We start from the raw sequence: 24,519 nt of genomic DNA, 5'->3' as shown, positions 1-24,519 counted from the left end.
TCAGTATGAAATAGGCCTCCAGTCATCTGGTCCTTACCCTTCGGGTTCATGACAGCCTGACTCGGCAATGTACCCTCGGGTCTCCTACTAATAGCCTCAGCTAACTGTCCCATTTGCGACTCTAACTTCGCAATGGACTGCGTATGTGAGCTCAAAATCTGGCTACACTTCTCGAAGGCGTTCTGATTAGAGGTTTTCACCTCTTGGAATGCTTGGAGAAGTCTCTCCTCAAAAGATGTCTGCGGGGCAGACTCCTGCTGAATCGGGGAAGGAACTGAAGAAGAAGAAGACTGAGCATAGTTCGGTCTTTGAAATGGCTGAGTAAAAGATGGCTGCCGAACTGGCTGAGAGGAAGAAGGCATCTGTATAGAAGACTGTGAATTCTTCCATGAAAAATTGGGATGGTTACGCCAACCCGGATTATATGTCGATGAAAATGGGTTATTTGGCGGTCTGACGTAACCCTGAGCTGCCTGAACTTGTTCTTGAACAAATTCAGGGTACTGAGCTGCTGAAGGGCACTCAGTGATCTCGTGTGCTGGACTGTCACAAAGAGTACACACCTGCTGTGTAGTGGATGGTCCTGAGAGAAGCTGGTCCAGCTTCTGAGCAATCATGTCTACTTTACACTGTAGTGCAGTAGATGGACCAATCTCAAGAACGCCAGCTTTCTTCTGAATGCTGGGTGTGGCTCTATCAGAATGAGAGCTCGAAGCATGGTGGAGTGAATTCTCGGCCAATGTATCAAATTGCCTCCATGCTTCCTCCTCGCTCTTCAGCATGAATGTCCCACCGCATGAAGAGTCGATCATCTGACGATTCTTGTCAGACAATCCATCATAGAAACTCTGCACCAGTTGCCATTTCGGCACCTGATGATGGGGGCATTTCCTGAGGAGATCCTTCATTCTCTCCCAGGTCTCATGAAAGCGCTCACCATCTAGCTCTGAAAAGCTAGTGATGGCTCTACGATATTGGTTCGTGCGACCAATGGGAAAGTATTTCCGAAGAAACTCCTGTTGCAACTGATCCCAGGACTCTATTTCTACAGAATCTAAGGACTTTAGCCAATACTTGGCTTTGTCCTTCAATGAAAAAGGGAATAGAGTCAACCTCAACGCATCATCATCGAAATTCTGTATCTTAACAGTAGAACAGATTTCGAGGAATTCATCTAAGTGTCGGTAGGGATCCTCATGACTAAGGCCATAAAAGGATGGAAGCATTTGAATAATGCTGGCCTTAATCTCATAATGTGGCGCTCCTACATCGGGTCTCCGAATGCAGGATGCCTGAACATAGTCTGTGGGAATGAAGTATTCCCGCAGAGGGCGCGAAAGAACTGGGGGTGGAGGTGGAGGATCCATGTCAGCCATTGTTGCCGAACTTCGATGAGAATGTAAAATTCTCTCTGGGTTGTCAACAAATGGGTGTAATGGGGTTCCTAGACCTCGTCGACCCTGCATACACTGGTACTAAGACCAGATGTAAGCAAACGACCTAACTAAAAAAAAATTAAACTAGCACAGATACTAAAATGTAAATAAGCAAATAACAGTAACTAAAAACAAACAAATATGCTATATAGCTATGTCAGAATTCTATACTAAATAATTAAATAACAAAGTAAACTATTCTAAAATGCTAAAACAAATAAATACAGGAAATCACAAACTATGTTTTTCTAAAACCCACCTGTCTAATCGCTCCTTGCAGAATGATAATTAAGTGAATCCTAAAAAGAACAATATGTGAATCCTATATTTACTAACTATGTTAATCCTATATTCACTTACTAATCCTACTAACTAAAAAGAAAACAACTAATTAACTAACTAAAACAAAATAATAATAAATTAAACTCTAAGAAATAAAGTAATTAATTCGCCGTTCCCCGGCAACGGCGCCAAAATTTGGTTGATATTTTGGATTTGCTCTTTTTAAAACAGTTATTTTCAATAAAACTTTGGAAAATCGTCAACCAAAAATATAAAAACCGACTTTCCACAAAGTGGTAAGTACGGGTCGATCCTCAGGGAACAGGAATTAATCACTATAATTCTAGAAAATTTAATTTATTAATATCAAATGACAATCTACAATTATAAAGTGAATACAACTACAATTAAGCACTAAAAGAACAATAAACAAGCATTTAGTCTTCTGCTCCACGCCAAGGGTAATTCTGTCTTTTTGCCACTTAGAGAATCTTTTCACTTGTATACTAACCCTGGAAACTAAATATGCTTTTCAACCTAAAAAATGCAGAAAAATACAAAGTTAGTTTTCTATTTTAATGATGCAAACAACAATTACAACTATGTCTAATTCTACGAAACTAATAAACAATTGCTATTTATCAAACAAAAATTAAATAACATACTAAATTAATTCTAAAATTAACCAAATTACTTCTACTAATGCTGTATGATGATTATGCAACTTCTAAAATACAGAAACTACTGAAAACAAGTCTAAAATGCCGAAACTAAGAAAATTACGAAACTGCCCTTAACTAGTGTAAACTAGCAATCTGACAGGTTATCGGAAAACCACTGTTTGATAGGGCAAACGAGGTCCGATTTTCCCGAAATTTGTTCTGTTCTGCAACTGACAGATTAAACAAAATGACAGTTTTTACAGAATTAAAAAACAGTATCTGGAACTCCAGATATAAGCGTTTCAAATCTGGGAAAAATCAGGATATCGCCAGTCCTGTAATTTAAAATCCAGAAAAAGCGGTTTTCACAAAACGCTTAAAAATCAGACCAAATCAACTCCGAATGAGCTGAAATTTGGTCTGCAGTTAAATAACACGTCAATACAGTGAATAGAAAAAATAAATTTGGAAAACACAGAGTTTTTTATCATAAAATAATTCTGTTTCGACAGGGCAAAAATCTGGTTTTTATTTGAGTGCACTATTCACTTTATGAACCTATGGAAACACTATCAAATGCAATCTACACCTAATGCAATCTAAATGACACTGTATAACAGTGTATATGCAGATGATAATTAGGAAAATACTAAATGCACGAAGCACAAAACCTACAAGCAATTTATGACTAGAACTAAGTTAACTCACAATGGAAATGCAACTATGCTAAATAATAAAATGCAATCTAACCACTAAGTTAACTAATATCTAACTATCATTCAAAACACAACAAAACACATTTCATACATATTGAATAAATACGTTATACGTACACACACTTCTATACTAAAACTAAATTAGATAAATAAACTAATTAATATAGAAATCAAAGGAAATAATAAAAAATGACTTACTTAACTAAAGAACGAAGGCTAAGGTTAGGATTCACTTGGTTGACTCGATCTAGGATCGGTTTCGACTTGAGTAGGTTCAGTTTGGGTTTGGATGCACTCGGATGGGATTAGGTAGGCTCGGTTTGACTAGGTTGAAAGAGATAGGTTCGAGCTAAGGTGGACTCACTAATTGGATTCGGTTTTGAGTTACCTTAGTCAACTAGGTTCGAATTGACTTAGGCTCAACTAAGTTGGACCCAGCTTAGGGTTTGACTAGGCTCGAATGGGCTAAGGTAAGCTCGGTTGACTCACTAGGTTTAGACTAAGTTTTGACCCGAGTTAGGTCTTTGACTAGGTTTGACCAAGATTGGGTTTTGGATGTAGGTTTAGCAAGACTAGGGTGAACTCGGTTTAAGTAGGCTTGAACTAAGTTTGACTCAACTAGGGTTGACTTAGATAAGTTAGGTAGACTAGGTTGACCTAACTTAGGTTAAGGTTGACTCCACTAAACTTGACTAAGGTTGGGCTTTGGTCTTAGACTTGACCTAAGTGCGGTTTAGGCTTTGACTTGGGCTAGGCTAGGTTTTGACTAGACTCAAAGGGGGTGTAGACTAGGGGTTGACTCGACCTAGGCTCGGTTTGACTAGGTTAGGTCTAGACTAAAGTAGTAACCTCCTAATTAAGCTACAATTAATCCAAAGTTCACGATTTTAATGGAGGAGGTTGGAAAAAGGAATGTAATAATTACCAATATTCAAACTTTGAAATGCTTTGGATTCTCAAAAATCGCCCCATTTAAAGAGGGAGTTACACTCCTTAATTGCCTTTAATACCTTTTTGGAAATCTGAAAAGACCAATCTAGAAATCCACGATTTTTGCTTTTCAAGATGGAATTAAAATGCTTTTAATGCTCTATGGAAATCGTGTAACCTAGATTGGAATTTTGGTTTAATTGCAAAACACTTTCCAAAGTTAAGGAGTAACTCCTTCTTTAATATACATTCAAAATTCAAATTTTCCTTAAATGCCTCACACGATTTTTGAAGAATATCCTTTTTCCAAAAGCTTTCCAATTTTCAATTACTTGAATTACCTCCCTTCTCCAAAAATCGCCAACTTCAATGGATGCTACTTTCTAAACTAATAGACTTAATTATACCTAGGGAACAAAAGAACTTAAATGGAAAATCGATTTCCTAGGAGTTAATGCTAACCTAATTCCAAAACTTACCTAAATGCAACCCTAAAAACGGCTAAAAAAAAAAAAAAAGACCTAATACATTGAACCTAGACACCTTCCTAACTCAACTAATGACCATTAAGACTTGCTAAAAAAAATCGACCAAGAGCTCCAGGGGAGCTCTAATGGCTGCCGCCCCACCTTGGGGAAGAAGAAGAACCACACGAAAATAAAAAAACTAAAATTATAAATTAACAAAAAGCAATAAAACTAAATAACCACTAATTTGATAAAACTAAATTAGAGAATAATACAAAGGACTCCTAATTACACCAAGGCTAACAAGAACAGCACTATGCTGGAATTAAAAACATGAAAAAAAAAGAAAACTTGATTTTTATAATTTTCAACAATAGACTCAAAACACAAAAACGAAAAATTGATTAAAACAACTAATTAAATCAATCCTAAAACAATGAAATGACTAACACAACTATATACTGCTGTTAACACCTAAAACACACAGCAACTACACGATTCACCAACATCAACACAAACATTTAACAAAAATACAAAGATCGGCTAGAATATCTCTAGCCGAAATTTTTCTTTTTCTTTTTCAAAAATACAATCAAAACAAGACAAGCAGCACCCACAATCAAAATGAATTAAAATAAACTTTTTGGAATAGGATTTTCAGCAAAACAACACAATACACATGCTGGACAAAACAAAAATATCAAAACAGAAAAATATTTTTGTAAAAATCAAGAATCGGCTAGAATAAGTCTAGCCGATTTTGGATTTTTTTTCTTTTTAATTAAAACCAAATACAACCCACACAAAAACCGAATAAAGTAAATCAAAATGAACACTTTTTTTATTGGATTTTCTGTAAAACAATATCAAGAACACTTATGACAAACTTGAAGAATCGGCTAGATGAAGATCTAGCCGATTTTTATAAAAAAGAGGAAAAATCAATAAAAACTCAATTCCAATGAATCAATCAAATAAATAAACCTAAGCTAACGTGCTGGCCTATGCACGAATGCTATTCTAAGGTTGAAATAAAAAGAAAAACAAGAAACATACAGAAAATAACAAAACAAAAACCACACACACAAATCGGTTTTATCTAGAAGAGAAGGAAGAAGAAGACCTACCTTTTGGAAGATCCGACGACCGGGGGGATGAAGAAGAGCGGACCGTGGCTGGAGGTAAACGTCTTCTACAGTTCAAGGATGCTGTACTTCACCAAAAACGGCACCTATTGCAGCTGCTACACGTTGGAGATCCACCGGTGATGGAATGTGAGCCGATTCGCGATCGGAGGGTGTAGAAAGCCGGATGGAGGTAGGGTCGGCTCACCTTGGTGGTGTGTTGCGCACTCCCGCCCAAGGTTAATGGTCTCCACCTCTGCTACACCTGCAAAAGTACAGAAAAATGGTGAAAAGACAGCAAGGAATAAGAAAGAAATGAAAAGAAACCAAAGAAAGCTTGAAAATATGCTTGAAAATCAAGCATAGGTCGATCTTCAATGGCCAACACTTGGGGAAAATGAAGAGGAAGGAGCTGCTGCTGTAGAGTCACTGTAGGGGGCGTCCAAACACAACCAAAGACGCCTAGGGTTCTTGAAAAAAAACTATTTATAGTTTTGACATTTTTCAGAAAGAGTGTTAAAAAATAAAATATTGCTAGGCGCCACTTTCTGGGGGGTTTTTAGAAAAACTTTTTGAAATGAGTATGGATAGGTGTGTGCGATGGGTTTTGGGCTTTCTAAGAGTTGATCCAAGGTCCAATTGACCTAATTGGGTCGGATATGGATCCGATCCACCTCGAAATCCGTGCCCAAACACTGAAATAGCCATAACTCTCTCATTTTAACTCCGATTTTTCTGAAATTCGAACTATAGCCCCTTACTATCAAAACACATCTAAACATGGGTTTAAAACCTTAAACTTGATACAAAACGCATGAAAAACTTGTTTACATGATGTGCATTTCATGCATCATCAAATACCCCCATGCTTGAATGTTTGTTAGTCCCTTAACAAACCCTAATCATGATATGCACTGAAGACAAGAAATGCTAAGCATGAATGCCTAATACTACCTCACTTTCGTAGGAATCACGGTTGCATTTAGCGTATGCAACAAGCCCTTTAAACCCCTAGCTTACACTAGTGGACGAGTAAGGTCTCGTGAGGGTTTGCAGCGATGCTACCCACAAACATCAATAAAATGCAAGGATGATCTTTCAAAAATATTAGGCTCTTAAGAATGCAGTTGTAACAAATATTTCATGTAATTGACATTCTCAAAACAAGTTTAAAAATCTCATGCCTCCACAGTAAAAATTCTTTTCCTTCACTTTTCTAATATTGTAGCTAGTTCATGATTTTTCTCCGAAAATCAAGTATTCTCATGTTTTACTCATTTATTCTCACTTGTATATTTTCTGCACAGTAATGCACATATACTTAAGCAATGAAAATTTTCTCATTCAGCACATTCTTTTTCTTTCATTTTCAACTTTTGATCTCTTGCGCATTCTTCTCATATGAGCACTATTTCGAATAGTCAGTTTTCGTGACCCGTGTAGCGAGCTTTGGGTCAGTGACTCCCAAGTCGGCCGACCTTAGGGCACTAGATACAGAGTATCCCTCGGACTTAATTGCTCGAGTCACTAGACCTTCTATTATAATAGTTTACGTATAGTCTTCCTCTTGTCATGTGCAATGTCTCTATCTCTTAGGCTTTCTATGCAGTCCATGTAACAAGCTTTCGAACCGGTGGCTCCCAAGTCAGTTGGCTTTGGGGCACCAGGTGTAAAACACCCTTCAGATTCTACTTACTCGAACTGCAAAGGCCACAAATATAGACTTAGACAAGAAGCTGATCTCCTTCGTTATCCTTTTCGTTAAGACACTCAAACACTTCATCTCGTGTCTGAGTTCCACTACTAGGATTCACGAATACATCAACAACTAAACGTAGCTCTATTCTTTTAAACTCATTTTTCAAACACATCTTTCCATTGCTTATTTCTTCCTCAAAACATACTGTGCATACTTATACAAAAGTGATTCAACATTTTCTAATAATCAAATACTATCTTTTCTTTGAATTATCTCATAAACAACTACTATATTTGATTCAGTTCAGAAAAAAAATTTATGGGGCTTAAAATTTTTAAACTGTTAGATTATGCCAAAAACAATCATATATGCTACACTTTGTTCTTAAATGCCTACTTTGATTACCAGTCATACAAAAATTTTTTTTTTTTGTATTTTTGTGTGCATGCATCTAAACCACCCCCCCATGCTTGAATGACACTGTCTCTAGTGGCATACAAAATGAATAAAAATGTAATGCAAATGCACACTAAAAGACACTAAAAAAAATATGGGAGAAAGGATAGATACAACCTGATTTGCTCTGAGCTTTTGAAGTTGATTTTCCTCTGATTCTTGAATTCTTTGAAAACTCTTCTCTGTACCTGGTAATTGATACACTAATTGTTAAGTTCATCCTGCATACATCAAAACACAAATTAGCACATGTGAAATGAAATACTAAATAATAAAAAAAAAAACTCTGAAATGAAAAATAAATAATGTACATATCATACATCCCTCTGGTCGAATCTTCATGCCTTCGTGAGATGCACTATCTCACACTCACCATCCTGTAAGGCATCTGAAATGAATGGCTTCAGTCTTTGCCCATTTACTTTGAATGTACCTTGGGTCATAGGATCGAATAATGTCACTGCTCCATGGGGAAATACTTCTTTTACAATGTATGGACCTGTCCATCTCGATCTTAACTTCCCTGGGAATAAATGTAAACGAGAATTGTATAGCCACACTTTCTGATCTGGCTCAAACACTTTTCTGACAATATGCTTATCATGAAATGCTTTTGTGCGAGCCTTGTATAATTTGGCATTCTCATATGCATCATTCCTGAGTTCCTCTAATTCTGAGAGCTGCAGTGCTCTCTCTTTGCCAGCCTGGGTGAGGTCAAAATTCAATCTCTTTATAGCCCAGTACGCTCTATGCTCTAGCTCGACAGGAAGATGGCATGCTTTCCCGAATACAAGGCGATACGGAGACATGCCAATGGGAGTCTTGAATGCAGTTCTATATGCCCAAAGTGCATCATCTAAGCGCTGGGACCAATCCTTGCGATCCGGACGAACTGTCTTTTCTAAAATTCGCTTAATCTCCCTATTGGACACTTCAACCTGTCCACTAGTCTGCGGATGATATGGAGTGGTGAATCTATGATTGACAGAATATCTTCTCAGCAGAGAAGCTATCTGAACATTCCTAAAATGCTTGCCACCATCGCTAATCATCGCACGTGGCACTCCAAAACGACTGAAAATGTTGTGCTTAATGAACTTAAGCACTACTCTGTGATCATTGGTCTTGGTGGCCACAGCCTCGACCCACTTGGACACATAATCAACCGCCACCAGAATATATAAATTTCCGAATGAGGGCGGAAATGGTCCCATGAAATCAATGCCCCAAACATCAAAAATTTCGACTATCAAAATCGGTAGCAAGGGCATCATGTCCCTCTTGGACATGTTTCCAATCTGCTGACATCGCAGGCATCGCCTACAGAACTCATGAGCGTCCCTGTGGAGTGTGGGCCAATAAAATCCTGACTGCAAAACCTTTGCAGCCGTCTTCCTACTACTAAAATGCCCTCCACAGGCTAACGAATGGGAAAAATTCAAAATGGATTGGTATTCCTCCTCCGGAACGCATCTCCTAATGATCTGATCTGCACAGTATTTGAACAACTCCGGTTCATCCCAATAATAGTGCCTCACCTGAGATAGGAACCTCTCACGCTCATTCTTGTTCCAATGCTCAGGTATCTGCCTCGAAACCAGATAGTTCACAATATCTGCAAACCAGGGTAACTGCGATGTACTGACTGACATGATCTGCTCGTCGGGGAAAGAATCACTGATCGGTCTCTGATCCTGCGTGGTCTCCACGATCAGTCTGGAAAGATGGTCTGCTACTACATTCTCGCTTCCTTTCTTATCTCGAATCTCGAGATCAAACTCCTGTAGTAGTAGGACCCAACGAATCAATCTCGGTTTGGTGTCTTTCTTATTCAACAAATATTTCAATGCAGAATGATCAGAATAGACAACCACCTTCGAACCGAGTAAATAGGACCTAAATTTATCCAATGCGAAAACTACCGCAAGTAGTTCCTTCTCTGTCGTAGTATAATTCATCTGTGCATCAGACAGAGTTCTACTCGCATAGTAGATCACATAGGGCTTCCTATCAATGCGTTGTCCTAGAATGGCCCCCATAGCATAATCAGAAGCATCGCACATAATCTCAAATGGGAGAGTCCAATCTGGAGGTCTCAAAATAGGTGCAGTAATCAAGGCCTCTTTGAGAATCTCAAAGGCCTTCATACAATCCTCACCGAAAACAAAGGGCTGGTCTTTCTCCAATAACGTGCAAAGCGGTCGAGAGATTTTGCTGAAATCTTTTATGAACCGCCTGTAAAATCCCGCATGCCCTAAAAATGATCGAATCTGCCTCACAGAGGTGGGTGGAGTCAAACGAGAAATGGATTCCACCTTTGCTCTGTCAACCTCAATACCATGCTTGGACACAATGTGTCCTAACACAATCCCCTCCTGGACAATAAAATGGCTCTTTTCCCAACTCAGGACGAGATTGGTCTCCACACACCTACTCAGTACTCGAGCAAGTTTATGGAGGCAATCTTCAAAAGAAGAGCCATACACTGAAAAGTCGTCCATAAAAACTTCCATCACATCATCAATCATGTCCGAGAAGATAGCAAGCATGCACCTCTGAAAAGTAGCCGGGGCATTACAGAGCCCAAAAGGCATACGTCTAAATGCGAAGGTGCCATAAGGACATGTAAACGTGGTCTTCTCTTGGTCGTCAGGATGGACAGCTACCTGATTGTATCCTGAATATCCGTCTAGAAAGCAGTAGTAGCTCTGTCCTGCGAGTCGCTCTAAGATCTGATCAATAAATGGCAATGGGAAATGATCTTTCCTAGTTGCCACATTCAACTTCCTATAATCGATGCAGACTCGCCATCCTGTAGTGGTCCTCATCGGAATTCTCTCACCCTTCTCATTCTCAACCACAGTGAGTCCTGACTTCTTCGGCACAACTTGAATCGGACTGACCCACTGACTATCAGAAATAGGATAAATGATTCCGGCATCCAACCACTTCACCACTTCTTTCTTCACCACTTCCTTCATGTTGGGATTTAGCCTTCTCTGCATATCCCTAAATGGCTTGATTTCCTCATTACAATGGATCCTATGCATGCAGAATGAAGGATCAATCCCCTTTAGATCAGCAACTCCCCATCCAATCGCTGCCTTGTGCTCCCGAAGAATAGTTAGCAATCTCTGTTCCTGCTCTTCAGTGAGCAAGGACGAGATGATCACAGGCAGAGTCTCATCATCTCCGAGATATGCATACTTGAGTGAATCCGGTAAGGGTTTCAACTCAAGTTTCGGAGGCGACTCGATCGATGATTTGGCGGGGGTCTCCGCAAGTGGTGGAAGGGGTTCCCTGACTGCTCCCCAAGGTGGTCTCTCCGACGACACTCTAGACACATCTACACTATCTAAACCGCTATTCTTCTCTATATGGTACAAATCTAAAGAATCCTCAGTAATGTACAACTCGGGCTGCTCCTCCACTAACTCCTGTGCAATGTCTACATGAAAGCAGTCCATGTCTCCTGCTGGTCCCATCGCGGCATTGAAAATATTCAGTTTTACCTTCCTATTGCCAAATGAGAGATCCATGGCTCCAGTTCTACAATTGATGCACGCATTGGCAGTCGCCAAGAATGGTCTGCCTAAAATAATCGGAGTCTGGTGTTGGCTGTCTACTCCTTCCATATCAAGGATAATGAAATCGACTGGAAAATAAAAGTCATCCACTTTAACTAGCACGTCCTCCAAGACACCTCTCGGTACCTTGACGGAACGATCTGCCAGTTGAAGTGTAATCGGAGTCGATCTCATCTCCCCTAACCCGAAAGAATCAAAGAAATATCCGGGCAGAATGTTCACGCTTGCTCCAAGATCGAGCAATGCGCGTTCTATCCGGATGTTCCCTATAGTACAAGCAATGATAGGTGCTCCAGGGTCCTTGAGCTTGGGTGGTGTCTGATGCTGAAGTACTGAACTCACCTGCTCAGTCAGATGGACCCTGTTAGGAACTCGCTCTCTGGATTTCCTCTTTTGCGTACATACCTCCTTCAGAAATTTGGCATAAGCCGGCACCTGCTGAATAGCATCGAGCAAAGGTAGGTTGATCTGTACATGCTTGAAGATATCAAGCATGTCCTGGATCTTCGCACCTTGCTTCCCTCTATAACCAGGAGACTCTAATGCTTTGGGATAGGGTGGTGGGGGGATATACTCTGCTGGCTCCTCCTCTTTGCGAGAAGGCTCACTCCTATCCTTCTTCTTCTCTGAGGATAAAGATGATGAAGGTGATGATGGGGATGGGGATGATGATTGAGCCGACGTAGGTGAAACAATGGTCTCTGGCTCCTCTATCTTCTCTCTACTCTCAACGTGATACTCACGTCCACTCCTCAAGGCCATAACTGATTTAGCCTGCTGCTGTGTCTCAGTATGAAATAGGCCTCCAGTCATCTGGTCCTTACCCTTCGGGTTCATGACAGCCTGACTCGGCAATGTACCCTCGGGTCTCCTACTAATAGCCTCAGCTAACTGTCCCATTTGCGACTCTAACTTCGCAATGGACTGCGTATGTGAGCTCAAAATCTGGCTACACTTCTCGAAGGCGTTCTGATTAGAGGTTTTCACCTCTTGGAATGCCTGGAGAAGTCTCTCCTCAAAAGATGTCTGCGGGGCAGACTCCTGCTGAATCGGGGAAGGAACTGAAGAAGAAGAAGACTGAGCATAGTTCGGTCTTTGAAATGGCTGAGTAAAAGATGGCTGCCGAACTGGCTGAGAGGAAGAAGGCATCTGTATAGAAGACTGTGGATTCTTCCATGAAAAATTGGGATGGTTACGCCAACCCGGATTATATGTCGATGAAAATGGGTTATTTGGCGGTCTGACGTAACCCTGAGCTGCCTGAACTTGTTCTTGAACAAATTCAGGGTACTGAGCTGCTGAAGGGCACTCAGTGATCTCGTGTGCCGGACTGGCACAAAGAGTACACACCTGCTGTGTAGTGGATGGTCCTGAGAGAAGCTAGTCCAGCTTCTGAGCAATCATGTCTACTTTACACTGTAGTGCAGTAGATGGACCAATCTCAAGAACGCCAGCTTTCTTCTGAATGCTGGGTGTGGCTCTATCAGAATGAGAGCTCGAAGCATGGTGGAGTGAATTCTCGGCCAATGTATCAAATAGCCTCCATGCTTCGTCCTCGCTCTTCAGCATGAATGTCCCACCGCATGAAGAGTCGATCATCTGACGATTCTTGTCAGACAATCCATCATAGAAACTCTGCACCAGTTGCCATTTCGGCACCTGATGATGGGGGCATTTCCTGAGGAGATCCTTCATTCTCTCCCAGGTCTCATGAAAGCGCTCACCATCTAGCTCTGAAAAGCTAGTGATGGCTCTACGATATTGGTTCGTGCGACCAATGGGAAAGTATTTCCGAAGAAACTCCTGTTGCAACTGATCCCAGGACTCTATTTCTACAGAATCTAAGGACTTTAGCCAATACTTGGCTTTGTCCTTCAATGAAAAAGGGAATAGAGTCAACCTCAACGCATCATCATCGAAATTCTGTATCTTAACAGTAGAACAGATTTCGAGGAATTCATCTAAGTGTCGGTAGGGATCCTCATGACTAAGGCCATAAAAGGATGGAAGCATTTGAATAATGCTGGCCTTAATCTCATAATGTGGCGCTCCTACATCGGGTCTCCGAATGCAGGATGCCTGAACATAGTCTGTGGGAATGAAGTATTCCCGCAGAGGGCGCGAAAGAACTGGGGGTGGAGGTGGAGGATCCATGTCAGCCATTGTTGCCGAACTTCGATGAGAATGTAAAATTCTCTCTGGGTTGTCAACAAATGGGTGTAATGGGGTTCCTAGACCTCGTCGACCCTGCATACACTGGTACTAAGACCAGATGTAAGCAAACGACCTAACTAAAAAAAAATTAAACTAGCACAGATACTAAAATGTAAATAAGCAAATAACAGTAACTAAAAACAAACAAATATGCTATATAGCTATGTCAGAATTCTATACTAAATAATTAAATAACAAAGTAAACTATTCTAAAATGCTAAAACAAATAAATACAGGAAATCACAAACTATGTTTTTCTAAAACCCACCTGTCTAATCGCTCCTTGCAGAATGATAATTAAGTGAATCCTAAAAAGAACAATATGTGAATCCTATATTTACTAACTATGTTAATCCTATATTCACTTACTAATCCTACTAACTAAAAAGAAAACAACTAATTAACTAACTAAAACAAAATAATAATAAATTAAACTCTAAGAAATAAAGTAATTAATTCGCCGTTCCCCGGCAACGGCGCCAAAATTTGGTTGATATTTTGGATTTGCTCTTTTTAAAACAGTTATTTTCAATAAAACTTTGGAAAATCGTCAACCAAAAATATAAAAACCGACTTTCCACAAAGTGGTAAGTACGGGTCGATCCTCAGGGAACAGGAATTAATCACTATAATTCTAGAAAATTTAATTTATTAATATCAAATGACAATCTACAATTATAAAGTGAATACAACTACAATTAAGCACTAAAAGAACAATAAACAAGCATTTAGTCTTCTGCTCCACGCCAAGGGTAATTCTGTCTTTTTGCCACTTAGAGAATCTTTTCACTTGTATACTAACCCTGGAAACTAAATATGCTTTTCAACCTAAAAAATGCAGAAAAATACAAAGTTAGTTTTCTATTTTAATGATGCAAACAACAATTACAACTATGTCTAATTCTACGAAACTAATAAACAATTGCTATTTATCAAACAAAAATTAAATAACATACTAAATTAATTCTAAAATTAACCAAATTACTTCTACTAATGCTGTATGATGATTATGCAACTTCTAAAATACAGAAACTACTGAAAACAAGTCTAAAATGCCGAAACTAAGAAAATTACGAAACTGCCCTTAACTAGTGTAAACTAGCAATCTGACAGGTTATCGGAAAACCACTGTTTGATAGGGCAAACGAGGTCCGATTTTCCCGAAATTTGTTCTGTTCTGCAACTGACAGATTAAACAAAATGACAGTTTTTACAGAATTAAAAAACAGTATCTGGAACTCCAGATATAAGCGTTTCAAATCTGGGAAAAATCAGGATATCGCCAGTCCTGTAATTTAAAATCCAGAAAAAGCGGTTTTCACAAAACGCTTAAAAATCAGACCAAATCAACTCCGAATGAGCTGAAATTTGGTCTGCAGTTAAATAACACGTCAATACAGTGAATAGAAAAAATAAATTTGGAAAACACAGAGTTTTTGATCATAAAATAATTCTGTTTCGACAGGGCAAAAATCTGGTTTTTATTTGAGTGCACTATTCACTTTATGAACCTATGGAAACACTATCAAATGCAATCTACACCTAATGCAATCTAAATGACACTGTATAACAGTGTATATGCAGATGATAATTAGGAAAATACTAAATGCACGAAGCACAAAACCTACAAGCAATTTATGACTAGAACTAAGTTAACTCACAATGGAAATGCAACTATGCTAAATAATAAAATGCAATCTAACCACTAAGTTAACTAATATCTAACTATCATTCAAAACACAACAAAACACATTTCATACATATTGAATAAATACGTTATACGTACACACACTTCTATACTAAAACTAAATTAGATAAATAAACTAATTAATATAGAAATCAAAGGAAATAATAAAAAATGACTTACTTAACTAAAGAACGAAGGCTAAGGTTAGGATTCACTTGGTTGACTCGATCTAGGATCGGTTTCGACTTGAGTAGGTTCAGTTTGGGTTTGGATGCACTCGGATGGGATTAGGTAGGCTCGGTTTGACTAGGTTGAAAGAGATAGGTTCGAGCTAAGGTGGACTCACTAATTGGATTCGGTTTTGAGTTACCTTAGTCAACTAGGTTCGAATTGACTTAGGCTCAACTAAGTTGGACCCAGCTTAGGGTTTGACTAGGCTCGAATGGGCTAAGGTAAGCTCGGTTGACTCACTAGGTTTAGACTAAGTTTTGACCCGAGTTAGGTCTTTGACTAGGTTTGACCAAGATTGGGTTTTGGATGTAGGTTTAGCAAGACTAGGGTGAACTCGGTTTAAGTAGGCTTGAACTAAGTTTGACTCAACTAGGGTTGACTTAGATAAGTTAGGTAGACTAGGTTGACCTAACTTAGGTTAAGGTTGACTCCACTAAACTTGACTAAGGTTGGGCTTTGGTCTTAGACTTGACCTAAGTGTGGTTTAGGCTTTGACTTGGGCTAGGCTAGGTTTTGACTAGACTCAAAGGGGGTGTAGACTAGGGGTTGACTCGACCTAGGCTCGGTTTGACTAGGTTAGGTCTAGACTAAAGTAGTAACCTCCTAATTAAGCTACAATTAATCCAAAGTTCACGATTTTAATGGAGGAGGTTGGAAAAAGGAATGTAATAATTACCAATATTCAAACTTTGAAATGCTTTGGATTCTCAAAAATCGCCCCATTTAAAGAGGGAGTTACACTCCTTAATTGCCTTTAATACCTTTTTGGAAATCTGAAAAGACCAATCTAGAAATCCACGATTTTTGCTTTTCAAGATGGAATTAAAATGCTTTTAATGCTCTATGGAAATCGTGTAACCTAGATTGGAATTTTGGTTTAATTGCAAAACACTTTCCAAAGTTAAGGAGTAACTCCTTCTTTAATACACATTCAAAATTCAAATTTTCCTTAAATGCCTCACACGATTTTTGAAGAATATCCTTTTTCCAAAAGCTTTCCAATTTTCAATTACTTGAATTACCTCCCTTCTCCAAAAATCGCCAACTTCAATGGATGCTACTTTCTAAACTAATAGACTTAATTATACCTAAGGAACAAAAGAACTTAAATGGAAAATCGATTTCCTAGGAGTTAATGCTAACCTAATTCCAAAACTTACCTAAATGCAACCCTAAAAACGGCTAAAAAAAAAAAAAAAGACCTAATACATTGAACCTAGACACCTTCCTAACTCAACTAATGACCATTAAGACTTGCTAAAAAAAATCGACCAAGAGCTCCAGGGGAGCTCTAATGGCTGCCGCCCCACCTTGGGGAAGAAGAAGAACCACACGAAAATAAAAAAACTAAAATTATAAATTAACAAAAAGCAATAAAACTAAATAACCACTAATTTGATAAAACTAAATTAGAGAATAATACAAAGGACTCCTAATTACACCAAGGCTAACAAGAACAGCACTATGCTGGAATTAAAAACATGAAAAAAAAAGAAAACTTGATTTTTATAATTTTCAACAATAGACTCAAAACACAAAAACGAAAAATTGATTAAAACAACTAATTAAATCAATCCTAAAACAATGAAATGACTAACACAACTATATACTGCTGTTAACACCTAAAACACACAGCAACTACACGATTCACCAACATCAACACAAACATTTAACAAAAATACAAAGATCGGCTAGAATATCTCTAGCCGAAATTTTTCTTTTTCTTTTTCAAAAATACAATCAAAACAAGACAAGCAGCACCCACAATCAAAATGAATTAAAATAAACTTTTTGGAATAGGATTTTCAGCAAAACAACACAATACACATGCTGGACAAAACAAAAATATCAAAACAGAAAAATATTTTTGTAAAAATCAAGAATCGGCTAGAATAAGTCTAGCCGATTTTGGATTTTTTTTCTTTTTAATTAAAACCAAATACAACCCACACAAAAACCGAATAAAGTAAATCAAAATGAACACTTTTTTTATTGGATTTTCTGTAAAACAATATCAAGAACACTTATGACAAACTTGAAGAATCGGCTAGATGAAGATCTAGCCGATTTTTATAAAAAAGAGGAAAAATCAATAAAAACTCGATTCCAATGAATCAATCAAATAAATAAACCTAAGCTAACGTGCTGGCCTATGCACGAATGCTATTCTAAGGTTGAAATAAAAAGAAAAACAAGAAACATACAGAAAATAACAAAACAAAAACCACACACACAAATCGGTTTTATCTAGAAGAGAAGGAAGAAGAAGACCTACCTTTTGGAAGATCCGACGACCGGGGGGATGAAGAAGAGCGGACCGTGGCTGGAGGTAAACGTCTTCTACAGTTCAAGGATGCTGTACTTCACCAAAAACGGCACCTATTGCAGCTGCTACACGTTGGAGATCCACCGGTGATGGAATGTGAGCCGATTCGCGATCGGAGGGTGTAGAAAGCCGGATGGAGGTAGGGTCGGCTCACCTTGGTGGTGTGTTGCGCACTCCCGCCCAAGGTTAATGGTCTCCACCTCTGCTACACCTGCAAAAGTACAGAAAAATGGTGAAAAGACAGCAAGGAATAAGAAAGAAATGAAAAGAAACCAAAGAAAGCTTGAAAATATGCTTGAAAATCAAGCATAGGTCGATCTTCAATGGCCAACACTTGGGGAAAATGGAGAGGAAGGAGCTGCTGCTGTAGAGTCACTGTAGGGGGCGTCCAAACACAACCAAAGACGCCTAGGGTTCTTGAAAAAAAACTATTTATAGTTTTGACATTTTTCAGAAAGAGTGTTAAAAAATAAAATATTGCTAGGCGCCACTTTCTGGGGGGTTTTTAGAAAAACTTTTTGAAATGAGTATGGATAGGTGTGTGGGTTGGGTTTTGGGCTTTCTAAGAGTTGATCCAAGGTCCAATTGACCTAATTGGGTCGGATATGGATCCGATCCACCTCGAAATCCGTGCCCAAACACTGAAATAGCCATAACTCTCTCATTTTAACTCCGATTTTTCTGAAATTCGAACCATAGCCCCTTACTATCAAAACACATCTAAACATGGGTTTAAAACTTTAAACTTGATACAAAACGCATGAAAAACTTGTTTACATGATGTGCATTTCATGCATCATCAGGGTCGTTACCTTGATTTGGCAGAGGCTGAAGAAGTGCTTCTTACAGGATGAGCTGAGCCTCCTGCTGGCTGGACTGAAGGTGGATGGTGTTCTCTTTTGCTGGAAGGAAAGAGGCAATGTGATGAAAGGGGGGGAGGGTCCCAACAAACAAAAAAGAACAAAGTAAGAGATGCAGTCGACCTCCTGCTGGTTGATGGGCTGAAGGAGATCAGAGCAGGAACTCGTTGAGTAAGAAATAACTGAGGTTAAGGGAAATCGCTGATGCCTTTGCTGGACTCCCCTCCTTTCTTTAATAGCCGCCACTTCAAAACCCCCCTTTTCCTCCCCTTTAGCCGATCTTGATAACCCTTAAAACAAACTTTTAAATTTTTTTGATTTTTTTTTTTGAGAAAGGGACTCGCCGTTTTGAGAGGGGACGGCTCCTACTCTTAAGCTGATATTTGAAACTTAGGTAAAAGGGGGTTTTACGGTGGCGCCCTTTGGGGTTGAAAAGGTAAAACAAAAGGAAAATAAAATAATAAAAAAAACGATTTTTTTTTAAGGTGGTGGCACCTCAACTGAATTTGGAAGCTTTTTAAAGTAAAAAAAAAGATTTGTTTTTCTTGGCAAAGAGTCTTAGTGGGGTGCCATCTACATGGGCCCACTAATCATTTTGTTAAAATTTAAATCAAATAAAAGAGTTTTATAAATTGGTGCCACTTCCGGATGGGCTGTTTTGAAAATAAGAGAAATATTTGAAAATTTTAGTGTGACACCACCTCGAGGCGGGTCCCACATCACTTATTTGAAATAAAAGCCAAGTGGATTTTTTGGAATTTTTATAGTAGTAGGCTAGTTTTGGAAAACACGAAGTAAAATTTGGCTTGATTTCAAAACCTAGAAGAAAATGGTTCTTCAGGGCAAAATTTTTGAAAGAAGCATGGAAATTCGAAGCATTTTTGTAAAAGTTTGAAATAAGGTCTTATGAATTTTGAAATTATGTCCCCCTCTTTTCAACTGACGAAATTTTTGAAAATCAATGTCCAAAACTATCCAGATCGTTTTCTTGAGAAGATTTTTTGTAATTCGGGGTCCTGGGGGTAAAATGGAAAGAATTGGTAATTTTAAAAAAAACCCAAGAGTTTGAAATATTTAAAACTCGAATCTGGATTGACATTTTTGAAAATCAGGAGTTCCGAATCTCAAAATGACATGCTGTGCAGTGAAATGATATGAAATGTTCATGCAATGCTATGCAAAGACATGTTCTACAAAATTGCCACTCTGAATTTGAATTTGAATTTGAAAATTCTGACTTCTGGTTGAGCATGAAAATTTGCAGTTTTAAAATGTCTCTGAGAAGTTTTGAGGCTCGAGAATGGAATTTAGGACTTTCTGCAAGGTTCAATCTTGGAAAATGACCATTTTGCCCTTCATTGGTTCTAGAGAACCGAAATGTGATGATTGATAGAAATGTCAAGAAGGTGAGTGAAAATTTGGGGTGTTTACAGACCTTCTTCCAAATTCCAGCCTTCCGGCTAATCCATTCCAAATTTCAAAATTTAGGTTTAATCTCTTTAAAAAAATCCTTCTTTACCTTTTCAGGTCAAGGGATAAACCTGATGCCTCCTACTAACGAGGTATTTCTTTCCTTCCTTCCCCGTTCAGGATAAGGGGATAAATCCTCAAAGCAGACCACATACAGTTAAAGTATGATGGTCCATTGAATTCAGAATTTTCATCAAAGATCTTTGATTCCTAAATTCTTTTTGAAAATTGAATTTATCTTTAAAACCTGGTCCTCACACTGGTTACTTCTCGAATTCTTCAAACATATATTGAGCTCATTTTCAAAATCCGGTCCTCGCACCGGTAACTTCCTAAATTCAACCTTCTGATCAAAGTTTTTCTTCTACAAATCACATTCTGACTTGAACTTCCAAATTTGATGTATTTCAAAGGTTCCAGCTTTTTGCTGGTCATGTATTTCAAAAGATCCAACACTCGTTGGTCATGTATTTTAAAAGGTTCCAGCTTTTGCTGGTCACGTATTTCAAAGGTTTCAGCTTTTTGCTGGTCATGTATTTCCAAAGGATCCAGCTTTTGCTGGTCATGTATTTCAAAAGGATCCAGCTTTTGCTGGTCATGTATTTCCAAAGGATCCAGCTTTTGCTGGTCATGTATTTCAAAAAGGATCCAGCTTTTGCTGGTCATGTATTTCCAAAGGATCCAACTTTTGCTGGTCATGTATTTCAAAAGGATCCAGTTTTTGCTGGTCATGTATTTCAAAAGGATCCAGCTGTTGCTGGTTACGTATTTCAAAAGGATCCAGCTGTTGCTGGTCATGTATTTCAAAAGGATCCAACTTTTGTTGGTCATGTATTTCAAGGGATCCAACTTTTGCTGGTCATGTTTTTCAAAGGTTCCAGCTTTTGCTGGTCATGTATTTCCAAAATCAAAGATTCAACTAAAGGTCTCATCAAAATTTATATTGAGTGATTATCTCGCAAAAAGATTCTGGAACATTATGCCAATTTGCTAAAAACAGTTATTGATTCCAATAATCTGACTACACAAAAGAATTTCCTCAGATTACTTCTAGTATTCTTTCCAAAAAAAAGGGGTGAAACTTTTTGCAAAAAAGAGGTAAAATTCAAAACTTTTTTTGTTGATCAACCAAAAGGATATAAGAAATGTCCTCGATATGATCACTGAAAGAAATCTTCAATGATGTTGAAAAGCCATAAGCGAATTGATATTGATCATGGCTATGGCACATGTTTTAAAGATGGCATCTGGCAATCAGGCAGTGGAAATATCTTGAGCTTTAAAAAGAATCCTCTCAACCCATATCTTCTCATTCGTTTAAAGTTGCAATCAAATAGCTGCAAAAGGGATCTCTCAACTGTCGTCAAGATGAAGATGAAAATGCGAGCTAGACCCCCGGGCCAAAGAAGATTTGGATCATCTTCGAGATGAAGGATTTTGTGAAGGATACTTCTAGGGAAAGTTCAGATCACCGTCAAGATGAAGCGAGTGTGATGAACCTACCGACAAACCCTAAATGATATTTGTTGAGAAACTTTGTTTTGATGTCACATAATATGATACACTGTCGTATTTGATTTCATATAATATGATAATATGTCCTCTTGAAACATGCTATATTATGACTGTATATTTTTCCATACATCTAACGAGTATTTGATGCAAGGATATCTCACCCAAAACGGATGGAGACTTCCTGTTCAAGTACAACTATAGTGCAATCATACTCCTTGAAGAAAAAGCTTGATGAGCCATGCATTCCTAAAGTTCAACTGAAGATATCGGCTACCTCAAGTTGAAGACTTTTTTTTCTTCTTTAGAGTCATATGTAACATAACCTTCAGGAACATGCATATTGCATATTACATACTCATTCATAAAAACTATATCATAAAAGTATACGATAGTTTCAAAAAGCTCCTTTTTGAAAACTAATAATTGTACCTTCTTACAACCCTTTATGAAAAAGATATTTTGTCATGTAATAATTGTACCTTACACTATATACAAGACAACATGAAAAAGAAATGTAGGAAAAAGACAAAAACATAAAATCGGCTACATAGAGAAAAACAAATATAATATGTTTTTGAAAAGACTCTAGTTACCTTCTTTAAAGAAATGTTTTTAATATAAGAAAAAGACAAAAACATAAAATCGGCTACATAGAGAAAAACAAATATAATATGTTTTTGAAAAGACTCTAGTTACCTTCTTTAAAGAAATGTTTTTAATATAAGAAGAAGACAAAAACATAAAATCAGCTACACAAAGAAAAACAAATATAATATATTTTTGAAAGGACTCTACTTACCTTTTTACAAAAAACCATAGAATGTCGACTTACTTGAAGTCATCATTCTCTTTGTACAAAGCATTAAATACCTCCTGTAACAAATCCTTGTTAATATCCTTCTCAAAGAATGTCGACTTTCTTTTAGTCCTCATTTTCTCTGAAGACTTTGAAAAACACAATATAAAGAAAACACTTGACATGACTATGTACAAATATATATCTCAAAGCACTCAGTGTACTTACACTCATTTAAAGTAAAGAAGTACTTATGTACCTCAAATCATTAATTAGAATAAAGACAAAACTACAATCCAACGTTCAATGTACTATTGTAAGAAATAGACTTTTTACATAAAATATGTATTACCTAAAATATTGCAACGACTAGTGTACCCTATATTTTTCTTTTATAGAAAAAGGCATTCTCGAATTTCTCTAAAGATATTTTTGAAATGACATAACATTTCACATTTCAAAAAGGCTACAATTTCAAAATGTAACGACTACTTTTTTAAAGCTATATAAACACACTCAAATAAACTATTCAACATGGAATGGAATAGACGTGTGAGCTTACAACGAGAAAAATTTCTATTCAATATTTGAAAAGAGAGCCTTGAAAAAGAAAGAGAAAAAAAAAAGAAAGAAAAGAGAAAAAGTCAAGTTCAGCTCTTTGACAAAGAGTATCTTCTGAGTGACAAACAGAACATTTTGAGAATCCTTTATTCGTGCATTCATATTATTCTGAAGGTTCTATAGGAAGTATTGTAACTTTCTGTTATTCACTGTATTCCTTCTTTGTTGAAAGAAGTAGACCTCTGTGAAAAAGGGTGTTGCCCTTCTCTGTTGAGAGAAGTAGACCTCTGTGAAAGAGGGTGTTGTCCTTCTCTGTTGAGAGAAGAAGACCTCTGTGGAAGAGGGTGTGCCCCTTCTCTGTTGAGAGAAGAAGACCTCTGAGGAAGAGGGTGTTGTACTATTTATCCGGTGACTCGAATGTTATAGTGGAAAGCTCAAGTGGTTTGCTTGGGGACTGGATGTAGGTCTGGGTATTGACCGAACCAGTATAAATTCTGTGTTTTATGTGTTGTGCTTTATTGCCTGATTATTTTATTTTATCGATCTTTATCGTATTTCACTATTCACCCCCCCTCTAGTGGAATTTCATTTGGTATCAAAGCAGGTTTGCTGGTTTCGACATAACAAGTCTTCCAGCACAAATGGCATCTACCTCTTATGCTCGTGATATTGAAGGTCAACACGCCAACTATGGATACTAGAAGTGCAGAATGGCTATCTTTCTCAAATTCATAGACTTTGCTGTATGGAAAATTGTTGAGCATCCATACATATCTCCATCCGCAGACTATAGCTTATGGTCTGATGAAGAAAAGAAAATGGCAAACCTAAATGCAAAGGCTATGAATGCCTTATATTGTGCCATTGATCAGAACGAATTTAATAGAATATCTATATGTGAATCTGCATATGATATTTGGCATTCTTTGGAAGTTATTCATGAAGGAACCAACAAAGTGAAAGAAGCCAAAATCTCATCTCTTGTTAGAAAATATGAGTTGTTCAAAATGAACAAAGATGAACCCATCACAGAAATGTTTACCAGATTCACCAACATCACCAACGATCTGAAATCTCTGGCTGTCACATATTCCCAGACAGAAAAGGTGAAGAAAATCTTGAGATCTCTCACAACTGATTGGGAGAAGAAGACTACAGCTATTGAAGAAGCTCAAGATTTATCTAAGCTTACTTTGGACGACTTAATAGGCAATCTTATGGCCTATGAAGTCCACATGAAAGAAAGAAGGGAAGAAGAGCAACCAGTAAAGAAAACTCTAGCTTTCCCAGCTCTATCTGAGAATGAAGACTCAGATAAAGAATCCAAAATTGCGCTACTTACCAGAAAATTCCAGCGCTTCATGAGAAGGAACCGGCTTCCAAACAGGCACAAGGAAAGAAAAGATCCTAAAAAAGATCCCATGTGCTATCAGTGTAATAAGCCAGGCCACTTAAGACGTGACTGTCCCCTTCTCAAAAGAAAGTCTAAAACTGAGGAAC

General features: G+C 37.9%; 2 non-coding genes across 2 annotated transcripts; both read left to right on the top strand.

Annotated features, from left to right (window-relative positions):
- Positions 1 to 870: 870 nt before the first annotated feature.
- LOC149837789 (small nucleolar RNA R71) lies at positions 871 to 973 on the top strand. Its single transcript, XR_016432296.1, has one exon. It is a non-coding gene; the product is annotated as a small nucleolar RNA R71 (small nucleolar RNA).
- A 12,043-nt stretch (positions 974 to 13,016) lies between these two features.
- LOC149837788 (small nucleolar RNA R71) lies at positions 13,017 to 13,119 on the top strand. The gene has a single exon (XR_016432295.1). It is a non-coding gene; the product is annotated as a small nucleolar RNA R71 (small nucleolar RNA).
- The last annotated feature ends 11,400 nt before the right edge of the window (positions 13,120 to 24,519 follow it).

Source organism: Nuphar pumila, chromosome 5 (genome assembly GCF_984573655.1).
Source record: "Nuphar pumila chromosome 5, dmNupPumi1.hap1.1, whole genome shotgun sequence".
NCBI classification, from domain to species: Eukaryota; Viridiplantae; Streptophyta; class Magnoliopsida; order Nymphaeales; family Nymphaeaceae; genus Nuphar; species Nuphar pumila.
The sequence above is the reverse complement of the archived record's forward strand: the minus strand, read 5'-3'. Positions and strand labels throughout refer to the sequence as shown.